The following is a 17,387-nucleotide window of genomic DNA, read 5'->3' as shown; positions in this document are numbered from 1 at the left end:
AAAATTGTAAGTCGAAGCAACCCTATCTAAAAATTTGTAAGTAGAAAAAAATCCTATCTAAACAGCATCCAAGATGGCGGACGGAGCTCCGTTCGTAAGTAGAAACATTCGTAAGTCGAGTCATTCGTAAGTAGAGGTACCACTGTATGTGTGTATGTATGTGCATACGTACACACTTGAGTGTGATAATGGCTGTGAGACTTCTGCCTGAATCCTGGAAAGCCACTGTCAGTCAAGGAAGATTACATAGGCCAATGGTCTGACTCAGTATAAGGTTATATGTTGACTGACATTAGCGTGCTGGAGGCCAAACCCTGCCTGAGAGTTTTAGATGCTCCAAGAAGCCTCTGAAATCCAGTACCTTATTACGAGTGGCATGATGTATAATTTATCATAGTGTTATTTATTAATGCGCACAGTTTGGGCACCCCGGCGTGTTATCAAGAGTTGTGTTATCCCAGCGGAGGGAAGAAAGCAATCTCTCTTTGACAAATGTTGACAGCTCCTTCTCTTGAACTCAAACAGGGGCTTCCTTGTTTGGTACTTTGCCATTCTCTCTCCTCCTTTTAAAAGTCACTCCAGAGCTATTTACCCTTTTGCTCTCAACAGCACTTAAAGACTTTAAAAAGCACTTCGTGTGGCGAAGAAACAACAGTGGTCAGTGCTGGATTAACACAGCGAGGAACGGACAGGCACATGGCAGTAATCACTCTCAAGTCTTGTGTTCCTTGTTTTCCTCCCATAGAGAGACAGAAATACACAGCTGCCCAGAAGCAGTGGCATCAATTTAGTTCAAAGGAAGTAAGTGCAGCCAAATTTAACACTAGTTCTGAGGCACGTTAACAGCTTCTGACATCTATTGCATTCAAATGTGTTTGGTGGGGTTTTTTCAAAAGGCAGGGAGTTTTTTTCTTCATCTCCCTTTGCCAGCCCAGTATGCCATTTTACCTATGGATAGCACCGGCTGCTTGAAAAGCTTCCCTTGGCTGGTTCCAAATCGTTGGATCTATACTCCTTTGTCACGACTCCTCGTTTGCAGATGGCTCCAAAACTGCCAGGCCACTGAGTAACATTTGGGGGCTGGGGGGAGAGAGAGAGAGAGAGAGAGAGAGAGAGAGAGAGAGAGAGAGAGAGAGAGAGAGAGAGAGAAGGTTCTGTATTTAATGAATAGAAAAAAAAATCAATGCTAGACTCAAATCTGTCCAGAAGCAGCATCCTATGTACCGGCAACTCCTTCCCAAAATCACCAACTTTCCTCAATTCGTTCATCCATTAATAAAATAATAATAATAATAATAATAATAATAATAATAATAATAATAATATATTTATTTATACCCCACCCATCTGGCTCTGTTTCCCAGCCACTCTGGGCGGCTCCCAACAGAATATTTAAAACACGATAAAACATCAAACGTTAAAAACTTCCCTAAACAGTGTTGCCTGCAGATGTCTTCTGAAAGTTCACATAGTTGCTTATTTCCTTGACATTTGATGGAAGGGCATTCCACGGGGCTATGTTTCTTCATATGTTTTGGGTTCAAACTCCTCCCCAGCATGACAGTTAGATGCTGAGGCCAATCAGTGACGCATATGAAGCCACTCTTCGTTTATAAAACAAAACACGTTTAATACTTTTCAAGCAGAAATGCAATCCATGGACTCAGAGAGACTTTCTGCTCAGGCAGGTGCATTTTGTGACCCAGGAGACTGTACAATAGGGATGGGATAAATCCAGGCCAAATCTTTATTGGCATCAACAGGCAGGGTAAGGGTTGGAAAGGCACTGGGCTCCAGGATCAATTCACCATTCCACAAGCCCCACGTTGATGGAATGTGTGCACCAGGTTTGGAGTGCCCCAAAAGTATTCCATGGGAGACAGCCAGTGTTGAACCTTGCCGTGGTGTAAGCCAAGCAAGCAAGGTCTCACTGGGTGACCAGGGTGCAGACTCCAACCAGGCAGTTACCTCAGGCTATCAGGGTTATCAGGGTTATCAGGGTTATCAGGGTTATCAGGGGCCCCCAGTACTGTATGTTGATCCTGCTCAATGCCATTTCCACCCCCATACAAAACATTCTTCTGCCTAACAAAGGAAGGCCATATTTTCAACAACAACAACAACAACACCAAACATAATAATAATAATAATAATAATAATAATAATAATAATAAAATAATATATTATTTATACCCCACCCATCTGGCCGGTCTCCCCAGCCACTCTGGGCGGCTTCCAACAGAAAAATACAACACAATAATCTATTAAACATTAAAAGCCTCCCTGAACAGGGCTGCCTTCAGATGTCTTCTAAAAGTCTGGTAGTTGTTTTCCTTTTTGACATCTGTTGGGAGGGCGTTCCACAGGGCAGGCGCCACCACCGAGAAGGCCCTCTTCCTAGTTCCCTGCAACTTGGCTTCTCGCAACGAGGGAACTGCCAGAAGGCCCTCGGTGCTGGACCTCAGTGTCCAGGCAGAATGATGGAGGTGGAGACGCTCCTTCAGGTATACTGGGCCGAGGCCATTTGGGGCTTTAAAGGTCTGCACCAACACTTTGAATTGTGCTCAGAAACATACTAGGAGTATAGTGAAGCCGAGTATAGTGAACAGCAGAATGATAAAATTTAAACTGATGGATAAATATAAAGTAATGACCAAGGCCATTTAGGGCTTTAAAGGTCAGCACCAACAAACAAACCACACCCAACCAAGTGCCAATCAGGTAGAGAGAGAGAAATTACTGTCAACCAGTCAACCAGTGACCCAAATTTGCTCAGTGAAGGCTCTAACCCGAGGGTGAGTGGTGGATGCTCTTGAGGAGAAATGGCTGTGAGCTCCAGCGGAAGCAACCCTATATAGGCTTTCCCTTCCCCTTTGCAGGGCATAGGTGCCAACTCCCTGGGGCTCTGGGTGCCTAAGCACCCATAAAATTCCCTGTGAAGGGGCTGGGCACCAGCACATTTTGGTGCCAGGGCCATGCATGCTGCATGGCACCCACAGTCCCGGGCACTCACGATTGGAGGGCCAAGCTGGTCTTCCTGTTACAGGGGCTCATGGGGCAGCTTTTTCCCATGAGCCCATCACAGAGACAAGATATGTTGGTACCTCTGGTTGTGAATGCTTCTGGTTATGAACTTCAGGTTACGAGCTCCGCAAACCTGGAAGTAGCTGCTCCTGGTTGCAAACTTTGCCCCAGGATGCGAACGGAAATTGCACGCTGGAGGCGGGAGGCCCTATTAGCGAAAGCGCGCCTCAGGATAAGAATGGTTTCAGCTTAAGAACAGACCTCCAGAATGAATTAGGTTTGTAACCAGAGGTACCACTGTACTTGACCAGTATTTTGCTGCAATCTATGGGCCATGGGGCCACGGGTGAGGCTTTTCGAAACAGGTCTAATGCAAACTGGAAAGATAGAGCATAGTCACCCGAAACCTTTCATTCCTCTTAGGATATGGAGGAAAGGGATGGGGAAGTAGGTGAAAAAGGAACACTTCTTGAAAGTCCTGCTGAGGTAGTCTTGAAAGTGTTTGAGAGAAGACCCCCCCTCCCCTCCCCAAAAGGGGGCACAATGGCTGCATTCACATGCTTACCTTAGCTAAAAATAATGGATCGGTAAACCAGAATATTTATCAGCCTGCAGCTGCTTGCAGTCACACTTCATGTAAGCAGCTGAACATGCTAGGATTCTGGTCTTACCATGGGATGATATCCTGGCTTGTTTGGAAGCTCTTAACCTTAGTTTCTGGATCCACACATAAGAGGAAACTATGGTTAAATCATGATTTGTTATGTCACTCATGCTAAAGAAGGATTGAGGCATGTATCCAAGCACAACTTGTGCATCGCCTTGCTTATCCAACCAGGATTTGTGGCTTAGCATTGCATGTTAAGTGGGCTGGAAATTGTAGCTCCTTTTACAAACTACAGTTCCCAGGATCCTCCATGGCTGTTAGTGGTACAATAGTGTTCTAAATGTATGGTGTGCTTTGAAATGTATGGTGTGCTTTTTCCCTGTGACCTTGGCCCCAGTCTCAGCACCTGTAATATGCAGGGCAATTCTACTATCTACCTTTCAAGAATTTCTATAAGGATTCCAGGAAGATAATACATGTGACACACTTTAAACACTTGAAAGTGCAATGCAAATGCTGAATAGCCATCATATTAATGATGATGAAGGGGTCTGAAGGGGCTCAGCTGCGAGTGCAGAAAGGGAAAACGGTGACCTTTGTTGGGGATGTGTTTGGGTGAGAGTTGTGTTTGAATATAGTTCCCTGTAGGGACCTATAAGCCGGGACTGCTCCTGTCAGATGCTCAGAGTGTGTCGCCATCACCCATTGCACAGCTGAGTCACTCAGGCTGAGAGACTGTGTTCTACCTCAAGGTTATCCGATAAGGTGAGGAGTCTGCCCTGCAGACACCATGCAAACACAGCCAACCAAGCTGAACACGCTATTTCGAGCAAGGCCTATGCATAGGGCAACAGAGGGAAACCGTTCAGAGTCGTGCATCAGCCTGCTGTGCCAGCTGACCTTGAAGGAAATTTGAAAGCAGCCTCTGAGTACAGAAACCATAACAGCAATGTGTTTCTGTAACCATCTTTCACAGGAGTTGGGAGAGCAGGCTTGTCGCTGGATTCAGAGAGAATGCAACCCGCTTCCTGATTTGCTAAATAATAATAATAATAAATAATATTTTTTTATTTATACCCCGCCCTCCCCAGTCAAAGCCGGGCTCAGGGCGGCTGACACAGTAAAATTACAATGAGACATAAAAAAAAAAAATAATTAAAATATGTACAAGTTAAGATGCAAGTTAAGTTTAAAATTTAAAAAATGCAGCCTCATTTTAATGTATGCTACTTGTGTGTAGGAATTCACAGGACGAGCCTGCTAGGAAATAACTTGAGGGTTAGTTGCAGTGCATTAAAGCAACAGTGTCTAAGCAGTGGTCCTGTGGACTGTGGGACCCATCACCCCTGCCCTTTCTCCATGCTGTTTGGAGCTCATGGGAGTTGGAGTCCCCCGTGCCTGATTTAAATTGTATACATAGACTGTGAAAATAGATGAACTTTAAGCCAAGACAGTGTGCATAGAGCAGCTGGACTATGCATGCAGAGACCTTTAAGAAAAATCTGGAATCCCAACAAATTAAATGATTGGCAGGGAAGAAGATGCATGAGGAAAGCTTCCCACCCAAATGCTATTCAGCATATTCTAGCCCCCCACCCCTCCTTTTTTAAGGCTGTAAATGCACAAGCAGGCTGCAGAACTAACTCTCTCTCTCTCTCTCTCTCTCTCTCTCTCTCTCTCTCTCTCTCTCTCTGTGTGTGTGTGTGTCACAGTTTTTGCACACGCAGTGTCTCCATCCAGCTAAGGCTACACACAGCAGAAATATGATTCCATGCACATTTAGCTGACCCGCCATCTGCAACACCTTTCTCTGCTTCGTGTTGGTTGTTGAACATTTTGTTTAGAGCTGCCATAGCGGACAAGTTCAAAACCCTCAAATCTAAAGGCTCACAAAATGCTGACGCTGCTGTTCATGTGGTAATAATAAAATCAATATTCATTTATGTGCTCTAAATATATGACGGACCAAGTCAATTGGAATGATTAGCACACTACTGATTGCTCCATGCAAAAAAGAAAAAAAGAAAAAGAAAAGAAAAAGAAAGGACACATGAAGATTCATTTTCAAAAGAGTGGCTTTTTAGACAAAACTACAGATATCCCTCCATGATTCCATTAGTGGCTTTAATAACAGATTTATGATTACTATTATTATCACTAGAAAATGAGTGCATGTGTATAGCATCCATTTAATTTGTGCCCATTTGCAAAGCCAGTGAATGTATTCCTGTGCTTCAGGTTTGAAGAAACAAAACCTTCAATAATGTATAAGCGTTGTTGTCTTTAAATTCAACATTCAAGCAAACATTTATGCATCACCCCGGGAAGCTCAAATAGGCCTGGTGTAAAGCTTATAGGAGAACTATTGTATTTTTCTTTAAATAAGTATCAAATAGTTTCTGGGTGCATCGTTGAAAAGATGCAGGACAGGTTCCGAACAACTGTAAAGATATAGAAGAAACCTGTAAATAATGCAAAGGATTTTTTTTTTTTAGTTTTTAGAATTCACTTGTTTGTAGAGGCTGAACACTGGTCTTTCCCCCACATATTACACACATTCCACCCCCTTATCTAACCTTCTGTCTGACACACATCAGTGATACCATGGTGTCACATAAGCAGTGCTTTTTTTGCTAAAAAAATTTTAAGGGGTTCTCTCATTTTGACTCAAGAAAATCACCAGGAAAGGAAATGAAGCCGCCATCGGAGGTGGTAACAATGAAACCGACCAATCACCGTGCTAGATTCCAACTCCTACTTCACATATTAAACACTCACTTCCATCTGAGACTCAGGAAACACTGTAACAGAAAATGAGGCTGCCATCGGGAGTAGCAACGGAACTGATGATTCACTGTGCTAGAGAAGAAACGTTATATTTTTTTTAATTTTAAGTTTCTTCTCCTGTTAGATTCACAAAATGTTTAGGGGTATGCGTACTCCTGTGTCCCCCCCCCCCAGAAAAAAGCACTCCCCATAAGTGGCTAAATTTTAACTCCAATGTATTTGCTGCACCAATACTGTCTTACAGGCTACCCAAAATGGGCGTGAAGGATGGGGGGAAAGCCTTAGGTTAGCCCTGAAAGTCACTTGTGCCATGAACATTAAAGGTTTTATTTCTGTATTTAAGCTGGGATTTCAAGACGAAGTCTCATACTCAGCCCTCATAACCAGCAGTAGGTGTGGCGATCACAGTCAAACTTCTCATATACCATCCCTGTCCTTTTTCGGGTCTTCCATGCAGGTGGAAAAAAGATGTCTTTTCACGGGCCCTTTGCTGATTTTGGAGACTTTGGCAAATGCTGAACCTTACCACCCTCTGGAGCCAGCTCTGATTTGTTCCAATTATGTGTTCTGCATTCCAAAACTGCCTCGTAGTTTATCTGAATGTCATATTCATGTGCTTGGCTAGTGTTTTCATCATGCCTGAGAGGCAAAACTGAAGGGTAGGTTGCGAGCAGTGGAACAAATTTAAAGAGCTCTCTGCTTTTTCGCTGCCATTATGGATCTGGAGAGTGCTGATTCAGAGAATGGGCTGCAGAGGCATGGGCAATGGTGTCAAAACCGGCTCCTATAATAAGCTGAAAATCTCCTGCAATTCAGCAGTTTGCCAACAAGCATTCGGATTGAAGAGCAGGCTCCTGACTTGAAAAGGTTTACTGCACATCAGCAGTTCTCTCAAAGAAATCCTGCTTGCTCCAGTACTTGCAGCCTGCTGCTTTCTAGAAGAAATCACACTAGAGTCATTATCTACATACTGCTCTTATTCTGTCCAATATTTCCACTGAATGCCACCAGAAAAGTCTACTGGGAATTTAATGTGCTGCTGAGGACTTGTAGCGTTCCACAACATTTGAATAATCACATTTTCAAGATGGCACTTAATTCTGCCCAACACTGCCTCAAAATGTGGGTTGGACAGTACTTAATGCCTGAATTCAGATCTGCCTTTGCCGAAGCTTGCCTGGAAGCTATATATTAATCTTCCCTGAAATTATCTCCCAAATGCCTACCATTATGAGCTTGGATGCTGGCAAGGACACTGGGAGAGGAGCTTTTATTTTTTGCAGCCGGAACTCGTTGGAAATCAGGTGGGTGCCATTTCCATTTTGAGAGTGAGTTTTGGCACCTCTTTTTCTAGAAAAACAGAATTGGTGATCCATATACTAAACTAGTTTAGCCAGACCAAAGTAGCAGTATTCTCCTGATACTCTTGCTTTCTTCAGCAATGTGAGGTTAAAACTGAATAATGTCTGGGGACCCAGGTGGCACTGTGGTTAAACCACTGAGCCTAGGGCTTGCTGATCAGAAGGTCGGCGGTTTGAATCCCTGTGACGGGGTGAGCTCCCGTTGCTTGGTCCCAGCTCTTGCCAACCTAGCAGTTCGAAACCACATCAAAATGCAAGTAGATAACTAGGAACCACTACAGTGGGAAGGTAAACGGCGTTTCCATGTGCTGCTCTGGTTTGCCAGAAGTGGCTTTGTCATGCTGGCCACATGACCTGGAAGCTATACGCCGGCTCCCTTGGCCAATAATGCGAGATGAGCGCGCAACCCCAGAGTCGGTCATGACTGGACCTAATGGTCAGGGGTCCCTTTACCTTTACCTTTACAAAGACAGCAAGGAGACCCTTTTACTTTTTTCAATAGGAATTAATGGCAGCCATTCATTTATACATATCAGACTGCCCTTGGAACCATCCTGCTAGTCTTGGTTCCTCCCCTTGGTGACCTCAGCTGCCAAGAAATGAGCCTGCTTCTTCCTGAATGCTCCCACCTCTTCAGCCCCATCATCTTATCCTGAGCTCTGTTTCTTGTTCATGTAAAGCCCCCTTCATGGATGTGGGGTATTCTGTTATTATTATGGAATGGTGCCCTGTTCACTATGTCAGGCATGCTATGTAGCCCCACCAACAGACATCCCTGGACCCTGTGTCATCATGGTTATCTTCAGGAGAGAGGCCAGCCACTTCTGCATCAGCATCCATTTGAGTCCAGTGGTACCTCGGTTTAAGTGCATAATTGGTTCCGGAAGTCTGTACTTAACCTGAAGCGTACTTAACCTGAAGCGAACTTTCCCATTGAAAGTAATGGAAAGTGGATTAATCCATTCCAGACAGTCCGCGGAGTACTCAACCTGAATCGTACTTAACCTGAAGTATGAGTGTAATTGGTTCTGGAAGTCTGTACTTAACCTGAAGCGTACTTAACCTGAAGTGAACTTTCCCATTGAAAGTAATGGAAAGTGGATGAATCCATTCCAGACGGGTCCGCAGAGTACTTAAACTGAAAATACTCAAACCGAAGCGTACTTAAACCGAGGTATGACTGTACGTCACAAGAGCAATTGTGGGCCATGACTGCATAGAAGCTCACAAGCAAGGAGCTTTCCCCATGCAAGCTTCTTCCCTACAGATGACCATATCAAACCCTGGAGAGCTTTCAAAACCCAAAACTTTCAAAACCCCAAAATGGGGAGTGCTTAAAAGTTGTAACATGACTTGGGAAATCAAAATATATTTATAAATATAATTTAGTTTTGCTTGGTAAGTAAAATGTGTGTAAAATTGGAAACAAATCCTTAAAAAAACGATTGCCAAGTACCGGTCTTGAAAGATCTACATTGGCTCCCAGTACGTTTCCGAGCACAGTTCAAAGTGTTGGTGCTGACCTTTAAAGCCCTAAATGGCCTCGGTCCTGTATACCTGAAGGAGCGTCTCCACCCCCATCATTCTGCCCGGACACTGAGGTCCAGTACCGAGGGCCTTCTGATGGTTCCCTCATTGCGAGAAGCCAAGTTGCAGGGAACCAGGCAGAGGGCCTTCTCGGTGGTGGCGCCTGTCCTGTGGAATGCCCTCCCATCAGATGTCAAAGAGAAAAACAGCTACCAGATTTTTAGAAGACATCTGAAGGCAGCCCTGTTTAGGGAGGCTTTTAATGTTTAATTGTTTTATTTCATTTTTCTGTTGTAAGCCGCCCAGAGTGGCTGGGGAAACCCAGCCAGATGGGCGGGGTATAAATAAATTATTATTATTATTATTATTATTATTATTATTATTATTATTATTATTATTATTAGCAGTTATATTATATATTAATTTTATTTATTATTTAGCATTACCTGACATTTTCAGGTGGTGAAATTCAAATTCTTTGGTTTTCCAAGCGTGCTTTTTGTGCTTTTCATTCAAAAACATAGATTTTTCCAAGCTAAATGTTGTCCGGTCACAAATAAAACAACAGATTTGAATTCCTCAAACGCAAAAAAAAATGTATTTTAAGACCCCTAACTGAAGAAATTTGCACCACCTAAAATGACACAGCTTACCGCTGCAAGTCAGTGTAGATAATACTAAGCTATGTGAACTGATGGCCTGACTCAGACTGTTCTGTTCCAAAAGCATTGAGATTAACCCATGTGATGAAGAGGACTCTAGAGTGTCTGAGAACTGGCTTTTCAATTATCTATCTGCTGCTCAGCTTGCAGTTGCCATCACTCACAAGCATAACAAGTAATAAAATAAATGATGTCCTTGACTCAGCTATGCAGATAAGGGGCATAGCAGATAGAGGCTGGTTTGGTTGTCAGTTGCTCACACAAAGCAACTGAACCTGCTCAGTTGGAGATTTCCTGCTCTCTGGTGGCTATATGCAACTGAAGCTATATGCTTTTTTTGCAGTCAATATCACCACTGGGTGCAAAAAAAGCAGTGGGGTGTGAGGTGGTTTGTGGACTCATTTACATTGGGAGCATGTTCTGGATTGGGGTGGCTTTTCCTTCAAAATAGAAGGGTTCCTGTTATGTACTGAGCTGAATCATAGAACAATAGGATCCAGAATCAGCAGTCTGATTGGTCCGCAGGAGCCACCCAATCCAACTCCAGGTGGAAGTGAATCCGCAACCTGATTGGCCTGCAGGAGCAGCCAATCAGGCGGTTGGCAGAAGTGAATCCGCAACCTGATTGGCCTGCAGGAGCAGCCAATCAGGCTGCTGGCAGAAATCAATCCACAAACTGATTGGCCCACAGGTGTAGCCCTGAAGTAGCCAATCATGCAAAGCCCATTGTGTAAATAATGTATATAAGCAGATGGTTTTGGGGAAAGGGCATTCTTCTCTTCTTCTCCTTGATGACTACGAGCTGAATAAAGAGCATGAAATTCACTCTTGACTCCGAGTATATTTCAGTTCCATTTAAGCATGAGGTTTTCTATTTTCACATGGGGCAAATAACATTTTATGGCAAAAAACGAACATGATAAATGTGAGAAATAGCGGAGAGGAGGCAAATTCTGCCCTCTTCTGGGTGCTTTGGATATGTAACCTTGCAAGGTGCTGCTGGCTTTGACAGAACCTTCATGACAATGTTCATGAATGGGCAGTCTCAATACCACGTGATTCACCTGTCTATGCCTTACATGTGCTATGTTTGAAACAAATAAAGTCAGGATTGGGTGAATAAAGATGTTTCCTATGCAACAGGAAATGTTTGCTTTTTCAGAGTGGGTATGAAGTAGGGTGTTTCATGGTGGCCTGGATGAGCCCTTATTGGGTCAGTGCTACCAACTGAGTAAGTGAAATGATTATATTTCCCCCCTAATGAGTGGTGCATACAGGGCTTATTTTTAGCCGGAACTTGCCAAAACTCAGTTCCGGCACCTTTCAGGTAGGCGCCATTGCCATTCTAAGAGAATGAGGGAGGTGTTCGTGGTGAGTATTGGCACCTCTTTTCTTAGAAAAATTAGCACTGGGTACAATTCGAAGACAGTATGGCACAGTGGTGAGAGTATTGGACTAGATATGAGAAGCCGGGGTTCAACTCAGTCATGAAGCTCATTGAGTGACCTTGAGCCAGCCTCTTAACCTATCCCACTTCACAGGGCTGTTGTGAGGATTAAAAACAGGAGGGAGAGAACTCAGCATTGAGCTACTTGGAGGAAAGGTGGGAATAAGCAGAATTAAATGATCATCCTTTTCCCAGAATCATAGAATCGTAGAGTTGGAAGGGACCCCAAGGGTCCTCTAAGTCCAACCCCCTGGAACAAAGGAATTACAGCTAAAGAATCCATAACAGATGTCCATCTAACCTCTGCTTAAAAACCTCAAGAAAGGAGAGTCCACAACCTCCTGAGGGAGACTGTTCCACTGTTAAACAGCTCTTACTGTCAGAAAGTTTTTCTGTATGTTTAGTCGGAATCTTCTTTCTTGTAACTTGAAGCCATTGGTTCGAGTTCTACCCTCTAGTTCGAGTCCTGCCCTCCTGGCTTATACCATCTCAGATTATTGCAGCTGTATGTATGTTTTTTTTGGGGGGGGGTGTTGCTCCACATTTGGATGGCTTCGATGCTGCATATTTAATACATATTTGGATGAATATTCCAGAAAACTATGGCACAGACAAAGCTACATATCAAAGAGAAGTAGTCTGTCAATTTATTCAGTGCTTTCCACCATTCAAAGTGCCTGATGTACACTACTTTAACTATCCCTGTAGGGTATTAGGGTATTACCGTAGGTATGCATTAGACCCAGGGTTTAATGGACTTTCTGAAGCAAAGCAGGTCTGAATTTGGTCTGTGTCTGGATGAGTGACTGCTTGCAAGCCAGGGCTGGCCCACTCAGTAGGCAAGGTAAGGCAACCGCCTCAGGCAGCAGGATCCACAGGGGCAGCTGGTCCTGGTTTAGCTCTTTATTTAGGGCCGGCCCACACATGGGGCAGGGTGAAGTGGCAGGATTTACCAGGTCAGCCATTCCTGATGTAGATCTTCCTTTCCCCCCTTGTTCCTGATGTTTGATCTCCCCCCCAACCCCTTCTTCCCAGATGGGGGGGCAGGCGAAACACACAATTTTGGAGTTCACCTCAGGTGTCAAAATGTACAGGGCTGGCCCTGCTGTTAGCATTATTTGGGGCTCTCTGAACTCCACAATGCAAGGAATATGAGCTATAAACAAGAAGTAAACTGGTGTGATTTAACATTGCAGAGAATGAGGCTACGTACTACAGTCATACCTCGGATTACAGATGCTTCTTTTTGGGTTGCGCACCGCGTGAACCCAGAAGTACCCGAATGCATGAAGTGTGATTTAGTGTTTCTGCGCATGCTTGAGCGCCGAAACCCAGGAGTACCCGAATGGGTTACTTCTGGGTTTCGGTGCTCGTGCATGCGTAGAAACACTAAATCACACTTCATGCATGCACAGAAGTACCGAATTGCAACCACACATGCACAGACGCGGCGCTGTGGGTTGTGAATGCTGCGGGTTGCGAACGTGCCTCCCGCATGGATCACGTTTGCAACCTGAGCGTCCACTGTATTATCTTGCCCAGGACCACCAACTGAGTGCATGGTGGAGGAAACTTAGCAGCTCAATCTTTTATCCAATATCTGACATGACATCTCCTTTCCACCAGTGAATGATTGGGCAGCTGTGCTGCTGGCAAATTCCAGCATAAAGCCCCCAAACAGGGTTTTCAAGGGGCAGGATCCACTGGATCATGAGCAGACTGCCACTGCATGATGGTTGTAAACTTAATCTATAGCTAGATAGGGTGGAATAACATTTGTTGTTCAAATGATCACAAAACAAGAGACACCATTACAATACAATAAAGCCATGCTTCATATAAACACAATCTGTAAGAGCTCTTTGACTCTCCCTCCTTGGAGGTTTTTAAGAAGAGGTTGGATGGTCATCTGTCATGGATGCTTTAATTAAGAGTCCTGCAAGGGATTGGACTAGATGGCCCTTGGGGTCCCTTCCAACTCTACAATTTTATGATTCTGTGATCTACATCTAAGCAACATATTGCCTATATAACTACATTGACCTGCTGGGGAGCACCACTTAGACCAGGCACCCCCAACGTTCGGCCCTCCAGATGTTTTGGACTACAATTCCCATCTTCCCCGACCACTGGTCCTGTTAGTTAGGGATCATGGGAGTTGTAGGCCAAAACAGCTGGAGGGCCTGACTTAGACATATGTTCAGGTGAGCAGCCACATTTTAGACAATGCTTGCAATCTCCCCTCCATCTTCATACCTGAAAAGGGACATTCTGTGAAATATTGTATTTATTATTAGCAAGCGATTCTATTGGAATCCTGTTGAATGGAAGGGATAGTGGATGAGAAAGAAATACATATGCTTGCATGCAACAGAGCCCTGAGCCCTTAAGTCGATAAGATTTGCTGTTTGAGCTCCTGATTGTTCATGCTTGTCTCCTCTGCAGCGCCTAGCTAGTAGCTCCATTTAAATCCCTGCCTCATTATGCAGTGTCACTGCAGTAATTATATTTTGTGCTCTATTTTACACAAAAGCACACAGTTCTTGCTGATGTCTTCTGTCCTTGAAGAGGCTTCAGGTGGTGAAAAGGCTTTGGAGAAAACAACACTCCCACAATCCACACTGTTTTAGTCTTCTAATTGCTGTGATATAATTACGCCACACAGAAACATCATTAAATCAATAGTCAGGATCAAATGTTGCTCTCAATGATGTTATTATTAACTGATCATTAGTCATATTTTTTTTTAAAATCAGTGGCAATGTATTTGGAATGATACAAAGCCCAAGGTGTTGAGACCCACCTGCGCTGAAATATGTGTTGCTTCTGTGTTGCTTTTATCTTTATATTATTATCAGTCAATACACTCTGGCACTTGCTCTGCAAATTCTAATCCAGCTACCTCTCGATTGGTTATTTGGCAAACACATACACATGGCAATTAAAGAACCAAAGGAGAGTTAATTTAAACAATGGAACTTGCCAAAAACGAGCAGAAATGAAACCCGATTGCAGATTCTTCCATTGCCAGTTTCATAAGGAGGAACAAGGCTCAAATGCAGGTTCTTCCAAAGTCCGTTTGCATCATCCTTGACCTAAGTAACCTATCTTCTCCTGTTTAGTTTAGTTTAGTTACCCTAGTTAAAATATAAATAAATAAATAAATATAAAATATAAATAAGCTGGAGAAATTGCACCACTTGCATACAGGAGTGCTTTGAACCACAAAAAAACATTGCAGACCGGCCTAAACCTTGGTCAATTTATGTTATAATTATGTTATAATAATAATGCTTAGGAAGCTACAGCAGAGGTTGAACTGACCCAAACATATGCAACCTCTTCATGATAACTACTAATATAATAAAAATAATGTCGATGTTATTGAGGTTATTATTAAGAATATTATTCAGGATAAGGGCATTATTAAAGCATGTCTGGCTGAATGAAGAGTCAACGAAAAAGGCAAAGGGATCTTCAAGGAACTCTCATCACCACTTTATCGGGATCTTCTAGTACAGTGGTTTCCAAGCTAGTTTCTTCTCCCACTGAACCTTTTCCTTTCTACGTACAGTAAATTTTCTGCTGAGGAACCCCTGCTAGGAATGGATGAATCTGTCAATTGCAGTTTCTCTCGGTTGTTCATTTTTCAAATCTTAAATGCTGTTCATCAAGTTTTCTCATTAGTTTGCAGTTTTCTAGAAAACAAAGTTTTCTCCCAAATCTATCATGGTTTTAATGTGAATTTCTCCTAAATTAAACATCCTAATATGCACATTTTTGGAAACATTTTTTCCCTAACCGAATGCATTCTGTAAATTAATTGTTCTTGGGGGTGAATCAAACTGTTGGAGACCCATAGCATCTGCTGTGGATGTAGAGACAGATACAGAAGAGATATGTTTTGTTGCAGCTAGGGCAAATGAAGGTGTCTGCTTTTGCTGCTGCAACAATGTTAATGTTGTCAGTCTTCATGTCACATTGCATACATTTTTGTAATGCAGAGTTAGTCTGCCAATCGCCCTGGTGGCCGAAGCCAGCTCCCCATAGAGCACGTCCTTGGGGATTGGATGAGTCCTGTGAAAATGAAAGACATTTTGTTGTTTAGTCGTTTAGTCGTGGCCGTTCTTTGTGACCCCATGGACCAGAGCATGCCAGGCACTCCTGTCTTCCATTGCCTCTGGCAGTTTGCTCAAACTCTTGTTGGTAGCTTCGAGAACACTGTCCAACCATCTCGTCCTCTGTCGTCCCCTTCTCCTTGTGCCCTCAATCTTTCCCAGCATCAGGGTCTTTTCCAGGGAGTCTTCTCTTCTCATGAGGTGGCAGCACTCAGGGGTGATTTCCTTCAGAATTGATAGGTTTGAAAATGAAAGACATACTTCTGATTATTGTTATACAAAGATGGGCCCATCATGTCAATGATCTCTGGATTGCCTCACTAGAACTTTGAGAACATGTTTTAGACCATTTCCCCCCCTTGGGCTCTGCCATGTAGAATTCACTTCCACATGAATTTTCATCATCTACTAAACAGCTCATTTGTGTCTTCTTCCACTTTCAGGTTAAAATGTTTTAAGGCTTCACAAAGAAATGTTACCCAGACTATTTTTAACTGTGACTTTTGCTGCTATTTGGTTTATTTGTGTGTGGTCTGGTGGGTGGGGTTTATGCATTGCTTTCTAATAACGGGAAAATTTTTATATATTTTTTATTGTTCATGTTCTTAGAAGTGACTGGCTGCTTACAAAAAAGCTAGCATATGTTCAAAACTGGACATATTGCATAACGATAAATGAGTTATCATTTTAGTCCTACACCTGAGTGTGAATGAATTGCATGCTTAGGAGTTTCGCCTGTTTTGCGTGCTGAAATTTGTTCACACACATCCAGTGCTGAAGTGTTTAAATGTGGTGGAATCAATTTTATCGGCAAGAGTCCCACCTGAATGCCTTGTCTGATGTGCATCTGCCACATGCAAAATTAAAAGATAAGTAACATGATTACAATCTCATTAGTGCGTAGGCACCTAAATGAGACTGCCGGGTTCTCTGAGTGAAAACATGCACTTCCTAGGGAGAGCATTTTACATCAGTCAAATGGAAGTTTTCAGTCAAATGGAAGACAGTGAATGACTGGCATAGCCAACCATTCTGAGTCAATGGGAGTCTTTTCTTGCAAAGTATTGAAGAATCGTTTCCTGTCAGAACTTTGCATCCCCTTTGCTGCAAACTGACTGAGTCACTCCTGGAGACAGATTATTATGGAGAAAATAGTCTTTTATAAAGACGAACAAAAAAAAAAAATATATTTAAAGAGATGAAACCAGGGTGAGGTTCTTTTACTTTCATCAGTGATTTGTATGTCCAGGAAGGAAGAGGAGGTAGCATAGTGTCACATAGCTTCAGGTACTTGCATTGCTTTGTTAAGGTGAGGTTTGCAGAATAGACAAGAGTATGACTGCAACAATTCCTAGTGTTGAGCTAAGGTCGGTTACCCAATTTCTCAAAAGTATTATTCCTTTGTGAAACAAACTTTGTTTGTTGTCATTCTCAGTGCACTTTCAAATTTCAGCACATGACCAACTATTTAGACATGTAAAAAGGATGCTTAACAGGGCCATTGACCTAACAAAAAGACAGGTTTAATCATTTCACATCTCCAAATTCCAGGTATAAAACTATAGGTAGTCAAAGACATCATCCTTACAAACTGCCCAGTCATATGACAGGTCTGTACAAGAAAGCCCAGACACAGATTCCAGGAAGGATAAACACCTTGGAAGGCTGCAGAATATAGACAAATGGAGAAACAATATGCAAAATTAAAGGGCACACACAAAACCCCATGACAAGTTCAAAAGTAAGGTACGACAAAACCTCTGCATTACACCCGTAAGAATTTCACCAAAATACTAGCCCTTTTGATAATTTTAATATATATATATTTTCTTCCTACCTAATTGATGGGAAATG

Source organism: Zootoca vivipara, chromosome 9, assembly GCF_963506605.1.
Source record: "Zootoca vivipara chromosome 9, rZooViv1.1, whole genome shotgun sequence".
Taxonomy (NCBI): domain Eukaryota; kingdom Metazoa; phylum Chordata; class Lepidosauria; order Squamata; family Lacertidae; genus Zootoca; species Zootoca vivipara.
This window is presented reverse-complemented; position numbering follows the sequence as displayed.